This window comes from Oncorhynchus nerka, linkage group LG3 (genome assembly GCF_034236695.1).
Source record: "Oncorhynchus nerka isolate Pitt River linkage group LG3, Oner_Uvic_2.0, whole genome shotgun sequence".
Classification (NCBI taxonomy): Eukaryota; Metazoa; Chordata; class Actinopteri; order Salmoniformes; family Salmonidae; genus Oncorhynchus; species Oncorhynchus nerka.
Window position 1 is genome coordinate 75,840,139 of NC_088398.1, and position 21,697 is coordinate 75,861,835.

A 21,697-nucleotide genomic window follows, 5' to 3' on the forward strand; every position below is an offset into this window, starting at 1 on the left:
TTTGTAAGTGATTGAGATACATTATCTAGATATAGGCAAATATTGTCTGTGTATAATGAGATGAAGTGATCATTCGATTTTAGGAAAATGTGTGTTATTTCCCTCGATTGACAAATTGCCTGGGCCATGGGTTCCATGGATAATAAGAATAGCAAAGGCGCAATTGGATCACCGTGTCTGCTTCTTCTAGTGATTCTGAGCAGAGCAAATCAGATATGGCCTGTTATGACTATGACTGAGGGATTGGCATATATACTGAGCAAAAATATAATTGCAACATGCAACCATTTCAAAGATTTTAACAGGTTACAGTTCATATAAGGAAATCAGTCAATTGAAATAAATTCATTAGGCCCTAATCTATGGATTTCAAATGACTGGCGATACAGATATGCATCTGTTGGCCACAGATATATTAAAAAAAAGGTTTGGGTGTGGATCAGAAAACCAGTCAGTAAATTAACATCAAATTCTCTTGCAACAGCTCTGGTGGACATTCCTGCAGTCAGCATGCCAACTGCACACCCCCTAAAACTTGAGACATCTGTGGCATTGTGTTGTGTGACAAAACTGGACATTTTAGAGTGGCCTTTTATTGTCCGCAGCACAAGGTGCACCTGCGTAAGGATCATGCTAGTTAATCAGCTTCGTGATATACCACACCTTTCAGGTCCTTAGCAGTGGAAAATGTGTGTGTTATATTCTGGAAGATCAAGATGAGTTTTTCCAGGTGGGTGAAGCAGCATCTCAGGTTTAGCTTCTGGGATCTCACCTCATTGTAGGTTGCCCTCTGTTTTAGCAGTTCAGAGGAAGCAGCATCTCAGGTTTAGCTGCTGGGATCTCACCTCGTTGTAGGTTGCCCTCTGTTTTAGCAGTTCAGATGAAGCAGCATCTCAGGTTTAGCTGCTGGGATCTCACCTCGTTGTAGGTTGCCCTCTGTTTTAGCAGTTCAGAGGAAGCAGCATCTCAGGTTTAGCTGCTGGGATCTCACCTCGTTGTAGGTTGCCCTCTGTTTTAGCAGTTCAGATGAAGCAGCATCTCAGGTTTAGCTGCTGGGATCTCACCTCGTTGTAGGTTGCCCTCTGTTTTAGCAGTTCAGAGGAAGCAGCATCTCAGGTTTAGCTGCTGGGATCTCACCTCGTTGTAGGTTGCCCTCTGTTTTAGGTTGCCCTCTGTTTTAGCAGTTCAGATGAAGCAGCATCTCAGGTTTAGCTGCTGGGATCTCACCTCGTTGTACCTCGTTGTAGGTTGCCCTCTGTTTTAGCAGTTCAGATGAAGCAGCATCTCAGGTTTAGCTGCTGGGATCTCACCTCGTTGTAGGTTGCCCTCTGTTTTAGCAGTTCAGATGAAGCAGCATCTCAGGTTTAGCTGCTGGGATCTCACCTCGTTGTAGGTTGCCCTCTGTTTTAGCAGTTCAGATGAAGCAGCATCTCAGGTTTAGCTGCTGGGATCTCACCTCGTTGTATGTTGCCCTCTGTTTTAGCAGTTCAGATCTGGGTATATGCTGATCCTCTTCTCCGCATAGGTCAGAGCCCCCCGATTCCGCTGTGAGGCGAACAATTTGCCATTTGACTTCAAAACTATGGATTGTCAGCGGCATGGGACCCAGATTCTCCTGCCCAAACAGTTCATAGAATGATTACTCATGAATGAAGTTGGGTTGCCCGCTTCCACAGCAGTTTCAAGTCCTGTGATCCGCACATTGAATTTACAGGAAAGATTTTTGAGGGATATATTCGAATATTGAATTCCTCTTCTAGCTTAGTTCGCGCTATTTTCCAGGTCATGGAATTTACCTTCTGTCACATTGGTCATTGTCTCCAAACTTTCCACTTTTTATGAGTGGGTTTCCACTTTCGAAATTAGCAGTTCAATAGATTAATTTATCAGTTTAGTTGCATGTGGATGGCAGAGGTAATATCCTCTCAGACAATCTCTCGGATAGTAGTGGCCAAATATTTCTGTTGTCGGGTGTTGAGAGCCGCCATGTGTGGAGAATAACATGATTTAAATCCTACATGTGAATCTGTAATTCCACATGTGAACGTGAAGACACCAACCCATAACTTCTGCAAACTGCAATCAAAGTGAAGAGAGAACAAATAAACATGTCAGTATTGGTGCCAACATGTGCCCACCAAGATGGATTTTTACTCATTTCAGTGTCAATGTTTCTGAAAATGGATCAACACAGTCCATCATACTATGTTAAAAATAGTACGGTCCCAGGAAACAGGCTTCAGGTAACTTCATATTTGAATTAAAACTTGATATTTGTGTCACACCCTGACCTGAGTATTCTTTGTTTTCTTTATTGTTTTGGTCAGGTCAGGGTGTGACATGGGTGATGTATGTGTTTTTGTACTGTCTATGTCTAGTTGCCTGTGTCTGCACATTTGTAGTATAGCTTCACGTTCGTTTTGTAGTTTGTTTAGTGTCCGTCTTCATTAAATATATAATGTATTCAATTCACGCTGCGCCTTGGTCTCCTCCCTACGACGAACGTGACAATATGTTAGTACAGAGTTAACGCTTTGCCTCTAATTCAAACAAGACCTTGAGTGATTCAAGTTTGTGAGTTCTTATTATAGTTCTAAATGTAAAGATCCTGTGCAATCAATTTCTCTTCAGATGTCATACCTATATTAGCCGCAAGATAAAGATCTAGTTTATATTTCCAACAGATCCAAAAAGATGCCATGTCCTTATAATGACTTCTAAACAGAGATCTAAGAGATTAAACGGGTGTGTCATTTCTATAGTGAGTATTCTCAAGATGTGTGAGGGACAATATACTGCGGTTTTGGACATTCATTTGTGATATTTCTGGTCGTCATTTAACATTTTGTCACATTTTGGGAACAATTTAAAAGTTGTATTTATATGGTCATATTGCTAACGTAAGCAATTTAGAATTAGGAACGTAAGCATTTATAAAATGATTGACAGCATGACCATCTGTAGAGCATCTAGAGATGGACGATCCGGACGATCAGAATAAAGTGTGACCTACTATTTTAAGATGACATACTGCAATATACTACTACATACTTGAATAATTGCAAAGTGATGAAGTTGAGATAATAATCTGCATTGCCAAACATTTTCAAACAAAGTTATTAGAATCGTGTGATAACTAAAGTATTGAACTAAAGTACCAAATCAGTCTATATAGGCCCATTAAAAATCAGACGCTGTGAACGTCCCTATTAAATCTGTTCAAAAATCTCCTCGGAATGTTGCTTGTAGAGCCAACTAAGGCACTTCTCACATGAAAGAGAACTTAAGCACATGAAAAAAATTAAGCTTTTTAATGAGAGTGATTCTATTCTCTTATCAGCAGCCTAGCTTAAACCTACCTTAAGTTTGTATATCCTCCCACGGCTATTCCTTCCTTCCTTCCTTCCTTCCTTCCTTCCTTCCTTCCTTCCTTCCTTCCTTCCTTCCTTCCTTCCTTCCTTCCTTCCTTCCTTCCTTCCTTCCTTCCTTCCTTCCTTCCTTCCTTCCTTCCTTCCTTCCTTCCTTCCTTCCTTCCTTCCTTCCTTCCTTCCTTCCCTTCCTTCCTTCCTTCCTTCCTTCCTTCCTTCCTTCTCCTTCCTTCCTTCCTTCCTTCCTTCCAATGATGACTTCTCCCTCCGTTCTCAGCAGCACCTATCACCTTCTCACAACCCCACCTATCACCTCCTCACAACCCCACCGATCCCCTCCTCACAACCCCACCTATCACCTCCTCACAACCCCACCCATCCCCTCCGCACAACCCCACCTGTCACCTCCTCACAACCCCACCTAATCACCTCCTCACAACCCCACCCATCCCCTCCACACAACCCCACCTATCACCTCTTCACAACCCCACCCACCCCCTCCGCACAACCCAATCCATCCCCTTTTCACAACCAATCCCCTCCTCACAACCCCACCCATCCCCTCCTCACAACCCCCACCCATCCCATCCCCACTGTGCCTTTGTTCTGACAAATGACGTAATGCTGGAAGCATCTCTGTGGGACCGGTGTGCTACAAGTCCCAACACAGGGCTGCCAGAAGTCTGTTCACACATGATATCAAGATAAATAGACATGTTCTAACAGAAACGCACAGCAGAGAGAGAGAGAGAGAGAGAGAGAGAGAGAGAGAGAGAGAGAGAGAGAGGAGAGAGAGAGAGAGAGAGAGAGAGAGAGAGAGAGAGAGAGAGAGAGAGACAGAGAGACAGACAGACAGACAGACAGACAGACAGACAGACAGACAGACAGACAGACAGACAGACAGACAGACAGACAGACAGACAGACAGACAGACAGACAGACAGACAGACAGACAGACAGCACAAGGGACTACAATGTATAAATGACAATGATGGGGGAAATATAATAACCTCTTGATTAGCCCAAGTGCTGTATTTTAAATACACGAAAAGGAATCGTAAACATCCTTCAGCCTACCATGAAATAGGAGCATCTTAAAAACTTGTGGAAGTTATTGAAGATGTTGGCTACTGGTATAAAAATAAGAGAAACAAGGGTTGAAAAGTCCAATGCCTTTTTGATACAGTAATGATTGGCAAGGCTTTTTAATGCCGTGTAACGCAACTTCCTCGCCAGTACCAGACTTGTAACTTCGCTGTCTCGCTATTTAAAACACACCTAACCTAGGCAGACTGCCACTCCAGTGGCCCGCACCTTCCACCCCCACGTCCCACAAGGATTCTCACTTGGACCCATAAATGCCTGGTAAAACATGCAGTTCCTCTTGAACGGAGTGCACAGTTGCCCCCTCTGAGTAGTAGGAGTGTTTTCTGAGGCTGCTTATAACATTATGTCAAGTCTTTGCTGCGGTTTATTTGCTGTGGTTTCTCCCAAATGAATTAGTGTATGTCTGTGTGTATTTGGTTGTGTGTGTGTGTGTGTGTGTGTGTGTGTGTGTGTGTGTGTGTGCTTGTGTGTGTGTGTGTGTGTGTGTGTGTATGTATTTGTTTGTGTGTGTGTGTGTGTGTGTGTGTGTGTGTGTGTGTGTGTGTGTGTGTGTGTGTGTGTGTGTGTGTGTGTGTGTGTGTGTGTGTGTGTGTGTGTGTGTGTGTCGAGCTTGCAAAAGGCTGATCCAACCTCGACGTGACTTATGGATATGTGTGATTCTATGTTAGTTCTTCACACATGCAATACAGTTTGCTATGCTTATTTTTAAAATTATTTGATTTGTGGGATTATTTGATTATTTGAGATTAGTGGCAAAGAATTTTACTCTTTTCAGAAAATAATCATTTCTATCATGCTTCAGTAAAACATTCTGTGGTAAAACATTTTGCAAAGCTTTTCTATTTTATGCTATCTTCAACAATAATCCCATCAATGAAAACTTTGATCGCATATTCTCTGTAAAATGTATCCTTTGCCAAACTCCTCCCCAGAATTTTGAGGAATCAATCGTAGCGCTCCAATGGCTAGAAACTGTGGTTGAGTCCGACACCTTGGACAAGCTCATGTGTGAAACACATGAAAGCCAATGAGGGCAGTGGTCATTTTTTAAAATATATATATACATTGTTTAAATTGTTAAAGATGCACTATGCAGAAATTCGTCGGCCATTTCCTGGTTGCTAAAATTCTAATAGTTGGCCTAAATTTATTTTATGTGCCAAAACAAGCAGTTATTGTGTAGAGAATCATTGTACCATCTAAACCACTGTATAATATAATTTCTACAACCCAAAATATTGTATATTCAGCTGTTTGAAGCTGGTGTACAAAACCCAAAGTAAAAGATGCACAAACAAAACTTAATAATGGGAAGCATAGAAATAGCACACATCTACCCCTTCTTAAACCTGCTTTCAACGGGAATGAAAGACCTATATCTCACTTTTCTATGCCCAAAAAGTTACATATTGTAGCTTTAAATAATTGAACAGTACACCTGGGGTACCTGCTAATGTAATCCCTGAAAGGCAGAGCCTGTTGATGGAATATATTTTGAATCTGTAATTATATTTTTGTTACATTGTTTGCTAGCTCAGCTGGTTAGCTAGCTCTTAGTCTCATTAACCACCAAATGTTGCTAACACTATGCAGCTAGCCTTAATGAATATAACTTGTTTTCTAGAAATGTCTGTTAGCTAGCTGTTAGCCATGTTCTTATTACAAACCCCATAAGCTGTTGACAACAGTATGTGTTCTGAGAGTAATCCTTAACTCCAAGAGTGGTTAGTAGCTTTGACTCCATGCTGACAGTGATGATTCCGAGCCATTCACAGTGGCTAGCTACACTATAAACATCATTTTACCAGGTTCCTGTGAAGCAATTGTAATGACCGTTCACCACAACATACCCGAGAGTTCCCCGAGGGGTCGTCTGTGTTTAATTTCATTGTGTATTAGAAACATTGTTTGAGATCATTGTGAAGGGATTTCGAAGGTGGAATCGGGTTTCCCGGGAAATTGTTGTCCGAGGTTGCAACAGTAACCAAGGGGGGGCGGGGCTTAGGGTCAATTACGTAAGAAGTATCCTGTAGTAGCCTAACTCAAGTGTGTCTCTTCTCTCAGCACCAGTTTTGTTTCTCATAATTGCGCCTGAAGGCACTAAAAGAGTTGATGAACTTGAATAAGACTCGTCTCAGCACTGGGACGGTAAACGAAAGGTTACTGGCTGGAATCTCTGAGCCAAATTTCTTAAAAATCTGCCGATGAGCTCTTGAGCAAGACACTTAACCCTAATTGCCACTGTAAGTCACTCTGGATAAGAGTGTCTGCTAAATGACTAAAATGTCAATGTAAAATGTGTGAGCTGCTGATTTAATAAGAGGGCTTGACAGGAATGAAGCATTAGCTCTTGCAATACTCTCTTGACTTGAATTGACGATGAGGGAAATGAGCATCTGACAGACTATCTGCATTCAGTTACATGCACTGGCAACACACTTTATAGCTGCAGGCTCTTCAACAGTTGGTCTTTACTTGTTCTGAATTATCTTCAATCTGACATGGTGTGGTAGGAGCTTTGCAGCTTAAACATTTTCAACTTCTCATGCCCCTGCCTGTTGTGAGAAAGAAAGAGATCAACATTTGGGCAAATTGCTGATTTCATATCACTTTCATTCAACACATTGATGATGGTGCTGTGCCATCTCAGTTTGAGTAATTGGATGTGTGGATGAGGACAACTCGTGTGGGTGTTGTGCTCCTAGTCAGATCTCTGACTGATGCAGGATTTGGCAGGCAGGCCGTGCTAAGCGCCTGTCATGTCATCTGAAGGTCTCCACATCCGCGGATGGTCGGGCAGCCTTGGCGTCAAGAAAGATCAGCACTGTCCTCGCTGTATCATACTGACGTGACAGTACCAGTACCGTTGTCAACTCTTGATCTGAAAATATGCACAAAAATGCAATGAGTCAATGCAATGGAACCATGACTGAACGGTTGTATTAGAAGTTGGGCTCTCAGGCTCTCCTTTCTTTTTAGTTGAGTTATTCTTAATGGATGAGTAATGTGCAGTATGCTGTGTCAGGAGCCATCGTCCTTGGTTTGTTGTGGATGTTCCATTCATTTAGAATGGAACCTCATAAACTTCATGGCCATGTCGGTAATGAACTCTGGGAACTATCTGTAACAGTGGAGGCTCCTCAGAAGAGGATAGGGAGGACCATCCTCCAGGAAATACATTGAAAAAGTTTTTTAGATTAACCTATACAAAATACATTCAAGTCACCAAATAATTGATTAAAACACACTGTTTTGCAATGAAGGTCTACAGTAACTTCAACAGCACTATGTAAGGTAGCACCATGGTCTACAGTAGCCTCCACAGCACTCTGTAGGGTAGCACCATGGTCTACAGTAGCCTCCACAGCACTCTGTAGGGTTGAACCATGGTCTACAGTAGCCTCCACAGCAGTCTGTAGGGTAGCACCATGGTCTACAGTAGCCTCCACAGCACTCTGTAGGGTTGAACCATGGTCTACAGTAGCCTCCACATCACTCTGTAGGGTAGCACCATGGTCTACAGTAGCCTCAACAGCACTCTGTAGGGTAGCACCATGGTCTACAGTAGCCACCACAGCACTCTGTAGGGTTGAACCATGGTCTACAGTAGCCTCCACAGCACTGTGTAGGGTAGCACCATGGTCTACAGTAGCCTCAACAGCACTCTGTAGGGTAGCACCATGGTCTACAGTAGCCTCAACAGCACTCTGTAGGGTTGAACCATGGTCTACAGTAGCCTCCACAGCACTCTGTAGGGTTGAACCATGGTCTACAGTAGCCTCAACAGCACTCTGTAGGGTTGAACCATGGTCTACAGTAGCCTCAACAGCACTCTGTAGGGTTGAACCATGGTCTACAGTAGCCTCCACAGCACTCTGTAGGGTTGAACCATGGTCCTCCCTCATCATAAATGGCACTGACAGCTACTTATCTGTAATGAACCTCTCTGGATTGCAGTAGCATTGCTCCGATCATCATTTGAGCCTCTCTTTTCATTAGAGTCCTCCCTCATCATGTCACTCCAGAAAATGGCGCCTTATCTTTTACATTCAACTGCAATATAATGTCCATGTGAATCTATATTACTGTGAAAGGTATGAATTGTAACACACTGTACAGTATTTTTGGGGGAAATATCGTGGTATATGTATTTTATGTATTGAGTTGAGGGTTGTTCTTGAAGCCAGGTTAGGCACAGGGGGTAATGGCTGCCTATCTCGATGTTAGTAGAGGGAGTGGTTCTGTTTGCTTTGGATATTGCTCGTATTAAATAGCTCTCCCCACAGCCAACTTTTCTTTACAATTTGGAAGAATTTATTAACAGGAGTCCTTTTTTTCTAGCCTCAATCCCAAGCTGCCCCCTCTTAATGGCCCGTAGACAAGTTTTGACCGTGGACTAGTTACGGCCCATGGTCAGTTACGACATGTGGTTAGTGCTACAGAGTCTGTCTCCCTTGGGTTGGGCTAATTATTACACTAGTAGTGCTGTGCCATCTCAGTGACACATCATTCATAACGCAACACACCCAATCAAAGGGCTCTGCTAATCTGTCTGGAGACAGTGCAACATAAATCCACCAGTAACATGGAGATTGGCCTTTTTTCTAATAGTATAGGAGAATATAAAGTGGCTCGTAACCCCTGTAAGCTGTTATTTCTTTTAAGAAGTGGACGGGTGTTTTTCTTCGACCATAGAGGAATGTAAAAACCACCCAGGAATTTAAGGCACCAGGCTGGCAAGATGTACTCTTGGTACTCGACAAGGGCTGTGCCTGTGTAATCCTAGCTTGGCGGTGAGGAAAGTATGTCGGGGTTGAGCGTGGGAGCCCGCGGGGCGGCCGTTACGGAGGCTGTAGGACCATGACACCTCAAGCATCCTGGACGGGATCCCTAGAGCAGGGCGGCATCGGCGGCTCTGACTGGCTAGTGGCAGGAAGTGGTTACTGGTCTCTAGGAGGAGCACTGTCTCACTGGCCTTCACTGTATAGAACAGTGCTTCATAAAAGCTGTACATTACCGCAGCATTGAGGAAGGAACATTCCTAAATTCTATTGACCGGAATAGTTTGTGTTGGTCACGTTAAACTATAATGTATGAAGGCTAATTGAACTACCTCTTCATGTATGAGAAGTAACTGAACACAGCATGAGCACAACACAATGTAAGCCTCCTACAATAGTACCATTTCCTCTAGGAGCGTAAGGTACATGCATTAGAGGAGCCACCTTAAACTGAACTCCTCTCCACTTTGAACCAGGTCAGAGGTGAATAGCCACCAGTTAGATACGTGTCATCCTGTTTGGGTGGACTCCTTGTTTCTGTGGACGTCACAGGATGGGCAGTGCAGGGGCGTCAGAACACACCTCAGCCACCAAGGCTTAATCCAAATGACCTTTGGTGTTATCAAAATAAGATGTCGTCAGATGACTCGTGTTATCAAAAGTAAGAATCTGACAGCTGATATAATAACTAGACATTTTGGTAAACGCATTTCAAGTTTATAAAACATGCAGAAAAAAAGGGGATTTGAGCTAAACTGGTGCCTATGTAAGAGATAGTCAGTGAGTATTATTTCAACTTATGACAGCATTGAGCTTTAATGTTTAATGGATAGCTTTAGGAAGCAAAAAGGCATACTAGTCTCCAGTTGGTGTGATTGATTCACATTTGATTAACAATAACTTATTGATATATCACAAGATCACCCTGAAGAAGTTAAGGATACAGCAACATTGAGATTTGGCTTGAAATGAAAAGCTAAATCCAATCAATATGTTCAGCCAAAATGCTTTACTGCTTCCAGCTCTCCACCTTAGAATCGCTGATTGCCTATTTCTACACTTGGATACACTTGAAGTTGTTACAGTCAAACAACTACAGGCACTCACATTGAGCTGGCTGTCAAAATGGGTGTCACACCCTGATCTGTTTCACCTGTCTTTGTGCTTGTCTCCACTCCACCCTGATATGTTTCACCTGTTTTTGTGATTGTCCCCACCCCCCTCCAGGTGTCGCCCATTTTCCTCATTAATCCCAGTGTATTTATACTTGTGTTCTCTGTTTGTCTGTTGCCAGTTCGTCTTGTCATGTCAAGCCTGCCCTCCCGGGTTCCAACCTGTTCTGCCTGACCTGACCCCGCCCGCCTGACCTGATCCCCGCCTGACCCGACCACGCCTGCCTGACCTGACCTGACCACGCCCGCCTGACCTGACCCCACCTCCCTGACCTGACCCCACCTGCCTCACCATTCAGCCTACCCTGACACTGAGCCTGTCTGCCTGCCTGACCTCGAGCCTGCCTGCCCCACTGTACCTTTCAGACTCTGACCTGGTTAATTAACTTCTGCCTTTCCTCAACCTGCCTGTTGCCTGCCCCTTGAAATGTCTGCAACTCGACTCACAGGGTTACAGTATCAAACTCACAGGGTTACAGTATCAAACTCACAGGGTTACAGTATCAAACTAACAGGGTTACAGTAACAAACTCACAGGGTTACAGTATCAAACTCACAGGGTTACAGTATCAAACTCACAGGGTTACGGTATCAAACTCACAGGGTTACAGTGTCAAACTCACAGGGTTACAGTATCAAACTCACAGGGTTACAGTATCAAACTCACAGGGTTACAGTATCAAACTAACAGGGTTACAGTAACAAACTCACAGGGTTACAGTAACAAACTCACAGGGTTACAGTGTCAAACTCACAGGGTTACGGTATCAAACTCACAGGGTTATGGTATGAAACTCACAGGGTTATAGTATCAAACTCACAGGGTTATGGTATCGAACTCACAGGGTGACAGTATCAAACTCACAGGGTTATGGTATCAAACTCACAGGGTTACGGTATCAAACTCACAGGGTTAGAGTATCAAACTCACAGGGTTAGAGCATCAAACTCACAGGGTTAGAGTATCAAACCCACAGGGTTATGGTATCAAACTCACAGGGTTACAATATCAAACTCACAGGGTTAGAGTATCAAACTCACAGGGTTAGAGTATCAAACTCACAGGGTTATGGTATCAAACTCACAGGGTTATGGTATCAAACTCACAGGGTTAGAGTATCAAACTCACAGGGTTAGAGTATCAAACTCACAGGGTTAGAGTATCAAACTCACAGGGTTAGAGTATCAAACTCTCAGGGTTAGAGTATCAAACTCACAGGGTTAGAGTATCAAACTCAGGGTCACAGATAAAAAAAACTCATAGGGCTCTGAAGCTTAAACATCCTGTCTACACAAGCAGTGTTCCTCTACTTTATTTTAACTTTGCATTGTTGCGATGGGCCCGTAAGTAAGCATTTCACTGTTAGTCTACAGCTGTTGTTTACCAGGCATGTGACAAATAAATTGTGATTTGATTTGAATACCTGGCCTACTGAATCCAAGGCAGTTAGACCTCTGAGATTTGAATGGTTTCAGATTGTTGGCTTCTGAAAACCCAGGAACAGCCTTGTGAGGCATGTTTATTATTATTTATAGATTTAACACATTGTTTTAGTCGATGCAACAGTTCAAACGGAGGCTTTTCTCAAGTCGTCTTCCTAACAAAACAGATAGCAAATCCTAATGTGATGATGATATATTTGAACAACCTTTGCTGTGTTTACGGAGACTACCGCATTGCCATATCAAAGTGCTGGACTCAATGGATTTGTAATGCAAGAGAGAGAAAAATAAGTCTGAAGAAGGCACAGTCCCGCTAGGTCAGAGGGAGATCATTTCTTCCCCCACTTTGTTTCTGGGGCTTAGGTTCATGGGAAGAAGGCGGTGCCAGAGAATGAGGTAGAGGGAGCAAGAGAGAGAGGGAGAGGGAGAGAGAGAGAGAGAGGGAGAGAGAAGGAGAGAGAGAGAAAGGGAGAGAGAGGGAGAGAGAGCGAAAGGGAGAGAGAGTACGGGAGAGAGACAGAGGGAAAGGTAAAGCAAGGGAGAGAGAGAGAGGGAGAGAGGGGGGAGAGAGAGAGAAAGGGAGGGAGGGAGGGCGAATGAGAGAGAGAGAGAGAGAGAGAGAGAGAGAGAGGGAGAGAGAGCGAAAGGGAGAGAGAGTACGGGAGAGAGACAGAGGGAAAGGTAAAAGCAAGGGAGAGAGAGAGAGGGAGAGAGGGGGAGAGAGAGAGAAAGGGAGGGAGGGAGGGCGAATGAGAGAGAGAGAGAGAGAGAGAGAGAGAGAGAGAGGGAGAGGGAGAGGGAGAGAGAGGGCTTGGCCTGGGACAAGGCTCCCTTTCCAACCTGAGCTGACTTCAAACGATGCACCTGAGAACACAGATTTATACGCAGCTGTCGCGCCGAGGCCCTGGATATTAGAGGAGCTGCCTACTGTCATCATTACAGCTGGTGTGAATTTAGAATATCCAAGCCCATTCCAGCTCTCCTTTACATTTATTACATTTAAGTCATTTAGCAGACGCTCTTATCCTCATTCGCTCTCGCCCTCCTCCTCTCTATCCCTCCTCTCTCTCTCTTCCCCCCCTCCCTCTCTCTCTCTCTCTCTCTCCCTCTGCCTCTCTCTCCTTCCTCCTCTATCTCCCCCTCTCTCCCTATCCCTCTCTCCCTATCCCTCTCTCCCTATCCCTCTCCCCTCTCTCCCTATCCTTCTCTCTCTCCCTATCCCCCTCTCTCTCTACCTATTCCTCTCCCCCTCTCTCCCTATCCCTCTCCCCCTCTCTCCCTATCCCTAACCCCTCTCTCCCTATCCCTCTCTCTCTCTCCCTATCCCTCTCCCCCTCCCTCCCTATCCCTCTCTCTCTCTCCCTAACCCTCTCTCTCCCTATCCCTCTCCCCTCTCTCCCTATCCCTCTCCCCCTCTCTCCCTCTCCCCCTCTCCCTATCCCTCTCTCTCTCTCCCTAACCCTCTCTCTCTCCCTATCCCTCTCCCCCTTTCTCCCTATCCCTCTCCCCCTCTCTCCCTCTCCCTCTCTCCCTCTTCCCCTCTCTCTCTCTCCGTCTCTCCCTCCTCGTCTTGCTTTTCCTCCTCTTTTCTTCTCTCCCTTATTTTCTCCCCACCAAGCCCCAGCTGATCCAGGCAAGTCCCTTGCGGCAGACCCGACTTGAACAGTGTCCAGCAGCCCAGGACCACCAAGTATGAGTCAGCTCTGCCTGATATGAGTGTACAGCACTGTCTAAAGCAAACTGCAGACTTGTGGGCCATTCATATGCAATGTCTTAATTTGATCCTGCTTCTCAAAGCAGGAAAATAATCATTCAGCAACAGGAAATTTGAATTTTTATGTGGATTGTCATTTATATCATTTTTTGTAGGGGTTGATACATTTTTCATCAGAGTGGAAATCAAGCCTGGGAATTTTAAGTTGACAATCCACATAATACGTTGACTTAAGAAGACTGTTAAAACCTTGATTAAACTACAATTTGCATTTCCTGTTGCATATGACAAATATCTGCGACAACAGAGTAATAAAATGAAGATTGCAGATCTGTACATACGTACCTGTCAAGTTACACTATGGGGAGGGCGCTTATACAGCATGTGATGCTCAACTGCAAGACTATGCGATGGCACCTCTATGGTGCTCAGCTATTCAAACTGCAAGACTATGGGATGGCACCTCTATGGTGCTCAGCTATTCAAACTGCAAGACTATGGGATGGCACCTCTATGGTGCTCAGCTATTCAAACTGCAAGACTATGGGATGGCACCTCTATGGTGCTCAGCTATTCAAACTGCAAGACTATGGGATGGCACCTCTATGGTGCTCAGCTATTCAAACTGCAAGACTATGGGATGGCACCTCTATGGTGCTCAGCTATTCAAACTGCAAGATTATGGGATGGCACGTCTATGGTGCTCAGCTATTCAAACTGCAAGACTATGGGATGGCACCTCTATGGTGCTCAGCTATTCAAACTGCAAGACTATGGGATGGCACCTCTATGGTGCTCAGCTATTCAAACTGCAAGACTATGGGATGGCACCTCTATGGTGCTCAGCTATTCAAACTGCAAGACTATGGGATGGCATCTCCATGGTGCTCACCAATTCAACCAGCAGACTTTACATCATATTTACAACTAGGTCCATATATCATGGACTGTGATGTTGCTAGCTGTATTTTAACACTGCCACTGAGTGTTTTTAGACGTATAATGTTTAGCCATATAATGTTATTTGACATTTTGTCTAACATGTCCAAATGTGACCTTGAGAGGATAGGTTATAGTTGTTCCTGTATGGCTCAGCTGGCAGAGCATGGCCGTTGCACCTCCAGGGCTGTGGGTTTCTTTCCTAGGCCACCCATACGTTAAATGTATGCATAACCGTACGTTGCTTCGGTTAAAAGTGTCTGGTAAATACATGATGGTGTTGGTTGATGGTTAACTTACAGGCACAATTAGGGTTAAGTACCTTTCTGAAGGGAACATCAACAGATTTTCCACCTAGTCAGCTCGTGATTTGAACCAGCAACCTTTCAGTTACGGACCCAATGCTCTTAACCACTAGGTTACCTGCCTTCCAGAGGGGTGTTTCCATCAGTCCATATAGTGCAGGAGAAGAGGGGTGTTTCCATCAGTCCTCATAGTTCAGTGGAAGAGGGGTGTTTCCATCAGTCCTCATAGTGCATTGGAAGAGGGGTGTTTCCATCAGTCCTCATAGTGCAGGAGGAGAGGGGTGTTTCCATCAGTCCTCATAGTGCATTGGAAGAGGGGTGATTCCATCAGTCCTCACAGTGCAGGAGGATAGGTGTGTTTCCATCAGTCCTCATATTGCATTGGAAGAGGGGTGTTTCCATCAGTCCTCATAGTGCATTGGAAGAGGGGTGTTTCCATCAGTCCTCATAGTGCAGGAGGAGAGGGGTGTTTCCATCAGTCCTCATAGTTCAGTGGAAGAGGGGTGTTTCCATCAGTCCTCATAGTGCAGGAGGAGAGGGGTGTTTCCATCAGTCCTCATAGTGCATTGGAAGAGGGGTGTTTCCATCAGTCCTCATAGTGCAGGAGGAGAGGGGTGTTTCCATCAGTCCTCATAGTTCAGTGGAAGAGGGGTGTTTCCATCAGTCCTCATAGTGCAGGAGGAGAGGGGTGTTTCCATCAGTCCTCATAGTGCATTGGAAGAGGGGTGATTCCATCAGTCCTCACAGTGCAGGAGGATAGGGGTGTTTCCATCAGTCCTCATATTGCATTGGAAGAGGGGTGTTTCCATCAGTCCTCATAGTGCATTGGAAGAGGGGTGTTTCCATCAGTCCTCATAGTGCAGGAGGAGAGGGGTGTTTCCATCAGTCCTCATAGTGCAGGAGGAGAGGGGTGTTTCCATCAGTCCTCATAGTGCATTGGAAGAGGGGTGTTTCCATCAGTCCTCACAGTGCAGGAGGAGAGGGGTGTTTCCATCAGTCCTCATATTGCATTGGAAGAGGGGTGTTTCCATCAGTCCTCATAGTGCATTGGAAGAGGGGTGTTTCCACCAGTCCTCATAGTTCAGTGGAAGAGGGGTGTTTCCACCAGTCCTCATAGTGCATTGGAAGAGGGGTGTTTCCATCAGTCCTCATAGTGCAGGAGGAGAGGGGTGTTTCATCAGTCCTCATAGTTCAGTGGAAGAGGGGTGTTTCCATCAGTCCTCATAGTGCATTGGAAGAGGGGTGTTTCCATCAGTCCTCATAGTGCAGGAGGAGAGGGGTGTTTCCATCAGTCCTCATAGTTCAGTGGAAGAGGGGTGTTTCCATCAGTCCTCATAGTGCAGGAGGAGAGGGGTGTTTCCATCAGTCCTCATAGTGCATTGGAAGAGGGGTGTTTCCATCAGTCCTCATAGTGCAGGAGGAGAGGGGTGTTTCCATCAGTCCTCATAGTGCATTGGAAGAGGGGTGTTTCCATCAGTCCTCATAGTGCAGGAGGAGAGGGGTGTTTCCATCAGTCCTCAGTGCATTGGAAGAGGGGTGTTTCATCAGTCCACATAGTTCATTGGAAGAGGGGTGATTCCATTAGTCCTCATAGTGCATTGGAAGAGGGGTGATTCCATCAGTCCTCATAGTGCATTGGAAGAGGGGTAATTCCATCAGTCCTCATAGTGCAGGAGGAGAGGGGTGTTTCCATCAGTCCTCATAGTGCAGGAGGAGAGGGGTGTTTCCATCAGTCCTCATAGTGAATTGGAAGAGGAGTGTTTCCATCGGTCCTCATAATGCAGGAGGAGAGGGGTGTTTAAATCAGTCCTCATAGTGCATTGGAAGAGGGGTGTTTCCATCAGTCCTCATAGTGCATTGGAAGAGGGGTGATTCCATCAGTCCTCATAGTGCACCTCGGCAAGCTGAGCAAGACGGAGCTGCTCTTCCTCCCGGGGAAGGACTGCCCGTTCCATGATCTCGCCATCACGGTTGACAACTCCATTGTGTCCTCCTCCCAGAGCGCTAAGAACCTTTGCGTGATACTGGACAACACCCTGTCGTTCTCAAATAACATCAAGGCGGTGGCCCGTTCCTGTAGGTTCATGCTCTACAACATCCGCAGAGTACGACCCTGCCTCACACAGGAAGCGGCGCAGGTCCTAATCCAGGCACTTGTCATCTCCCGTCTGGATTACTGCAACTCGCTGTTGGCTGGGCTCCCTGCCTGTGCCATTAAACCCCTACAACTCATCCAGAACGCCGCAGCCCGTCTGGTGTTCAACCTTCCCAAGTTCTCTCACGTCACCCCGCTCCTCCGCTCTCTCCACTGGCTTCCAGTTGAAGCTCGCATCCGCTACAAGACCATGGTGCTTGCCTACGGAGCTGTGAGGGGAACGGCACCTCAGTACCTCCAGGCTCTGATCAGGCCCTACACCCAAACAAGGGCACTGCGTTCATCCACCTCTGGCCTGCTCGCCTCCCTACCATTGAGGAAGTACAGTTCCCGCGCAGCCCAGTCAAAACTGTTCGCTGCTCTGGCCCCCCAATGGTGGAACAAACTCCCTCACGACGCCAGGACAGCGGAGTCAATCACCACCTTCCGGAGACACCTGAAACCCCACCTCTTTAAGGAATACCTAGGATAGGATAAAGTAATCCTTCTCACCCCCTCCCCCATCCCCCCTTAAAAGACCTAGATGCACTATTGTAAAGTGGCTGTTCCACTGGATGTCATAAGGTGAAAGCACCAATTTGTAAGTCGCTCTGGATAAGAGCGTCTGCTAAATGACTTAAATGTAATGTAAATGAGGAGTGGGGTGTTTCCATCAGTCCTCATAGTGCAGGAGGAGAGGGGTGTTTCCATCAGTCCTCATAGTGCATTGGAAGAGGGGTGTTTCCATCAGTCCTCTTAGTGCAGGAGGAGAGGGGTGTTTCCATCAGTCCTCATAGTGCATTGGAAGAGGGGTGTTTCCATCAGTCCTCATAGTTCAGTGGAAGAGGGGTGTTTCCACCAGTCCTCATAGTGCATTGGAAGAGGGGTGTTTCCATCAGTCCTCATAGTGCTGGAGGGGGTGTTTCCATCAGTCCTCATAGTGCAGGAGGAGAGGGGTGTTTCATCAGTCCTCATAGTTCAGTGGAAGAGGGGTGTTTCCATCAGTCCTCATAGTGCATTGGAAGAGGGGTGTTTCCATCAGTCCTCATAGTGCAGGAGGAGAGGGGTGTTTCCATCAGTCCTCATAGTGAATTGGAAGAGGAGTGTTTCCATCGGTCCTCATAATGCAGGAGGAGAGGGGTGTTTAAATCAGTCCTCACAGGAGGAGAGGGGTGTTTCCATCAGTCCTCATAGTGCAGGAGGAGAGGGGTGTTTCCATCAGTCCTCATAGTGCATTGGAAGAGGGGTGTTTCCATCAGTCCTCATAGTGCAGGAGGAGAGGGGTGTTTCCATCAGTCCTCATAGTGCAGGAGGAGAGGGGTGTTTCCACCAGTCCTCATATTGCATTGGAAGAGGGGTGTTTCCATCAGTCCTCATAGTGCAGGAGGAGAGGGGTGTTTCCATCAGTCCTCATATTGCATTGGAAGAGGGGTGTTTCCATCAGTCCTCATAGTGCTGGAGGGGGGTGTTTCCATCAGTCCTCATAGTGCAGGAGGAGAGGGGTGTTTCATCAGTCCTCATAGTTCAGTGGAAGAGGGGTGTTTCCATCAGTCCTCATAGTGCATTGGAAGAGGGGTGTTTCCATCAGTCCTCATAGTGCAGGAGGAGAGGGGTGTTTCCATCAGTCCTCATAGTTCAGTGGAAGAGGGGTGTTTCCATCAGTCCTCATAGTGCAGGAGGAGAGGGGTGTTTCCATCAGTCCTCATAGTTCATTGGAAGAGGGGTGTTTCATCAGTCCACATAGTTCATTGGAAGAGGGGTGATTCCATTAGTCCTCATAGTGCATTGGAAGAGGGGTGATTCCATCAGTCCTCATAGTGCATTGGAAGAGGAGTGTTTCCATCAGTCCTCATAGTGCAGGAGGAGAGGGGTGTTTAAATCAGTCCTCATAGTGCATTGGAAGAGGGGTGTTTCCATCAGTTCTCATATTGCATTGGAAGAGGGGTGTTTCCATCAGTCCTCATAGTGCAGGAGGAGAGGGGTGTTTCCATCAGTCCTCATAGTGCAGGAGGAGAGGGGTGTTTCCATCAGTCCTCATAGTGCAGGAGGAGAGGGATGTTTTCATCACTCCTCTTGTGCAGGAGGAGCGGGGTGTTTCCATCAGTCCTCATAGTGCAGGAGGAGAGGGGTGTTTCCATCAGTCCTCATAGTGCATTGGAAGAGGGGTGATTCCATCAGTCCTCATAGTGCAGGAGGAGAGGGGTGTTTCCATCAGTCCTCATAGTGCAGGAGGAGAGGGGTGTTTCCATCAGTCCTCATAGTGCATTGGAAGAGGGATGTTTCCATCAGTCCTCTTAGTGCAGGAGGAGAGGGGTGTTTCCATCAGTCCTCATAGTGCATTGGAAGAGGGGTGTTTCCATCAGTCCTCATAGTTCAGTGGAAGAGGGGTGTTTCCACCAGTCCTCATAGTGCATTGGAAGAGGGGTGTTTCCATCAGTCCTCATAGTGCTGGAGGGGGGTGTTTCCATCAGTCCTCATAGTGCAGGAGGAGAGGGGTGTTTCATCAGTCCTCATAGTTCAGTGGAAGAGGGGTCTTTCCATCAGTCCTCATAGTGCATTGGAAGAGGGGTGTTTCCATCAGTCCTCATAGTGCAGGAGGAGAGGGGTGTTTCCATCAGTCCTCATAGTGCAGGAGGAGAGGGGTGTTTCCATCAGTCCTCATAGTGCAGGAGGAGAGGGGTGTTTCCATCAGTCCTCATAGTGAATTGGAAGAGGAGTGTTTCCATCAGTCCTCATAATGCAGGAGGAGAGGGGTGTTTAAATCAGTCCTCATAGTGCATTGGAAGAGGGGTGTTTCCATCAGTCCTCATAGTGCATTGGAAGAGGGGTGATTCCATCAGTCCTCATAGTGCAGGAGGAGAGGGGTGTTTCCATCAGTCCTCATAGTGCAGGAGGAGAGGGGTGTTTCCATCAGTCCTCATAGTGCAGGAGGAGAGGGGTGTTTCCGTCAGTCCTCATAGTGCAGGAGGAGAGGGGTGTTTCCACCAGTCCTCATATTGCATTGGAAGAGGGGTGTTTCCATCAGTCCTCATAGTGCTGGAGGGGGGGGGGGTGTTTCCATCAGTCCTCATAGTGCAGGAGGAGAGGGGTGTTTCATCAGTCCTCATAGTTCAGTGGAAGAGGGGTGTTTCCATCAGTCCTCATAGTGCATTGGAAGAGGGGTGTTTCCATCAGTCCTCATAGTGCAGGAGGAGAGGGGTGTTTCCATCAGTCCTCATAGTTCAGTGGAAGAGGGGTGTTTCCATCAGTCCTCATAGTGCAGGAGGAGTGGGGTGTTTCCATCAGTCCTCATAGTGCATTGTAAGAGGGGTGTTTCCATCAGTCCTCATAGTGCAGGAGGAGAGGGGTGTTTCCACCAGTCCTCATATTGCATTGGAAGAGGGGTGTTTCCATCAGTCCTCATAGTGCAGGAGGAGAGGGGTGTTTCCATCAGTCCTCATATTGCATTGGAAGAGGGGTGTTTCCATCAGTCCTCATAGTGCTGGAGGGGTGTTTCCATCAGTCCTCATAGTGCAGGAGGAGAGGGGTGTTTCATCAGTCCTCATAGTTCAGTGGAAGAGGGGTGTTTCCATCAGTCCTCATAGTGCATTGGAAGAGGGGTGTTTCCATCAGTCCTCATAGTGCAGGAAGAGGGGTGTTTCCATCAGTCCTCATAGTTCAGTGGAAGAGGGTGTTTCCATCAGTCCTCATAGTGCAGGAAGAGGGGTGTTTCCATCAGTCCTCATAGTTCATTGGAAGAGGGGTGTTTCATCAGTCCACATAGTTCATTGGAAGAGGGGTGATTCCATTAGTCCTCATAGTGCATTGGAAGAGGGTGATTCCATCAGTCCTCATAGTGCATTGGAAGAGGAGTGTTTCCATCAGTCCTCATAGTGCAGGAGGAGAGGGGTGTTTAAATCAGTCCTCATAGTGCATTGGAAGAGGGGTGTTTCCATCAGTTCTCATATTGCATTGGAAGAGGGGTGTTTCCATCAGTCCTCATAGTGCAGGAGGAGAGGGTGTTTCCATCAGTCCTCATAGTGCAGGAGGAGAGGGGTGTTTCCATCAGTCCTCATAGTGCAGGAGGAGAGGGATGTTTTCATCACTCCTCTTGTGCAGGAGGAGCGGGGTGTTTCCATCAGTCCTCATAGTGCAGGAGGAGAGGGGTGTTTCCATCAGTCCTCATAGTGCATTGGAAGAGGGGTGATTCCATCAGTCCTCATAGTGCAGGAGGAGAGGGGTGTTTCCATCAGTCCTCATAGTGCAGGAGGAGAGGGGTGTTTCCATCAGTCCTCATAGTGCATTGGAAGAGGGGTGTTTCCATCAGTCCTCTTAGTGCAGGAGGAGAGGGGTGTTTCCATCAGTCCTCATAGTGCATTGGAAGAGGGGTGTTTCATCAGTCCACATAGTTCAGTGGAAGAGGGGTGTTTCCATTAGTCCTCATAGTGCATTGGAAGAGGGGTGTTTCCATCAGTCCTCATAGTGCTGGAAGGGGAGTGTTTCCATCAGTCCTCATAGTGCAGGAGGAGAGGGGTGTTTCATCAGTCCTCATAGTTCAGTGGAAGAGGGGTCTTTCCATCAGTCCTCATAGTGCATTGGAAGAGGGGTGTTTCCATCAGTCCTCATAGTGCAGGAGGAGAGGGGTGTTTCCATCAGTCCTCATAGTGCAGGAGGAGAGGGGTGTTTCCATCAGTCCTCATAGTGCAGGAGGAGAGGGGTGTTTCCATCAGTCCTCATAGTGAATTGGAAGAGGAG

At 46.4% G+C, this 21,697-nt stretch overlaps 1 long non-coding RNA gene across 2 annotated transcripts in view; it reads right to left on the reverse strand.

Annotated features, from left to right (window-relative positions):
* Positions 1 to 1,241: 1,241 nt before the first annotated feature.
* Positions 1,242 to 21,697, reverse strand: part of LOC115120880 (uncharacterized) — a 32,205-nt gene continuing 11,749 nt past the window's right edge. The window contains exon 4 of one of the 2 annotated variants that reach the window (XR_010462829.1): positions 1,242 to 2,076. This is a non-coding gene — a long non-coding RNA (uncharacterized LOC115120880). Of the gene's footprint in view, positions 2,077 to 4,256; positions 7,357 to 21,697 lie in introns of those variants that run through there. The other variant, XR_010462828.1, reaches the window with a different exon arrangement.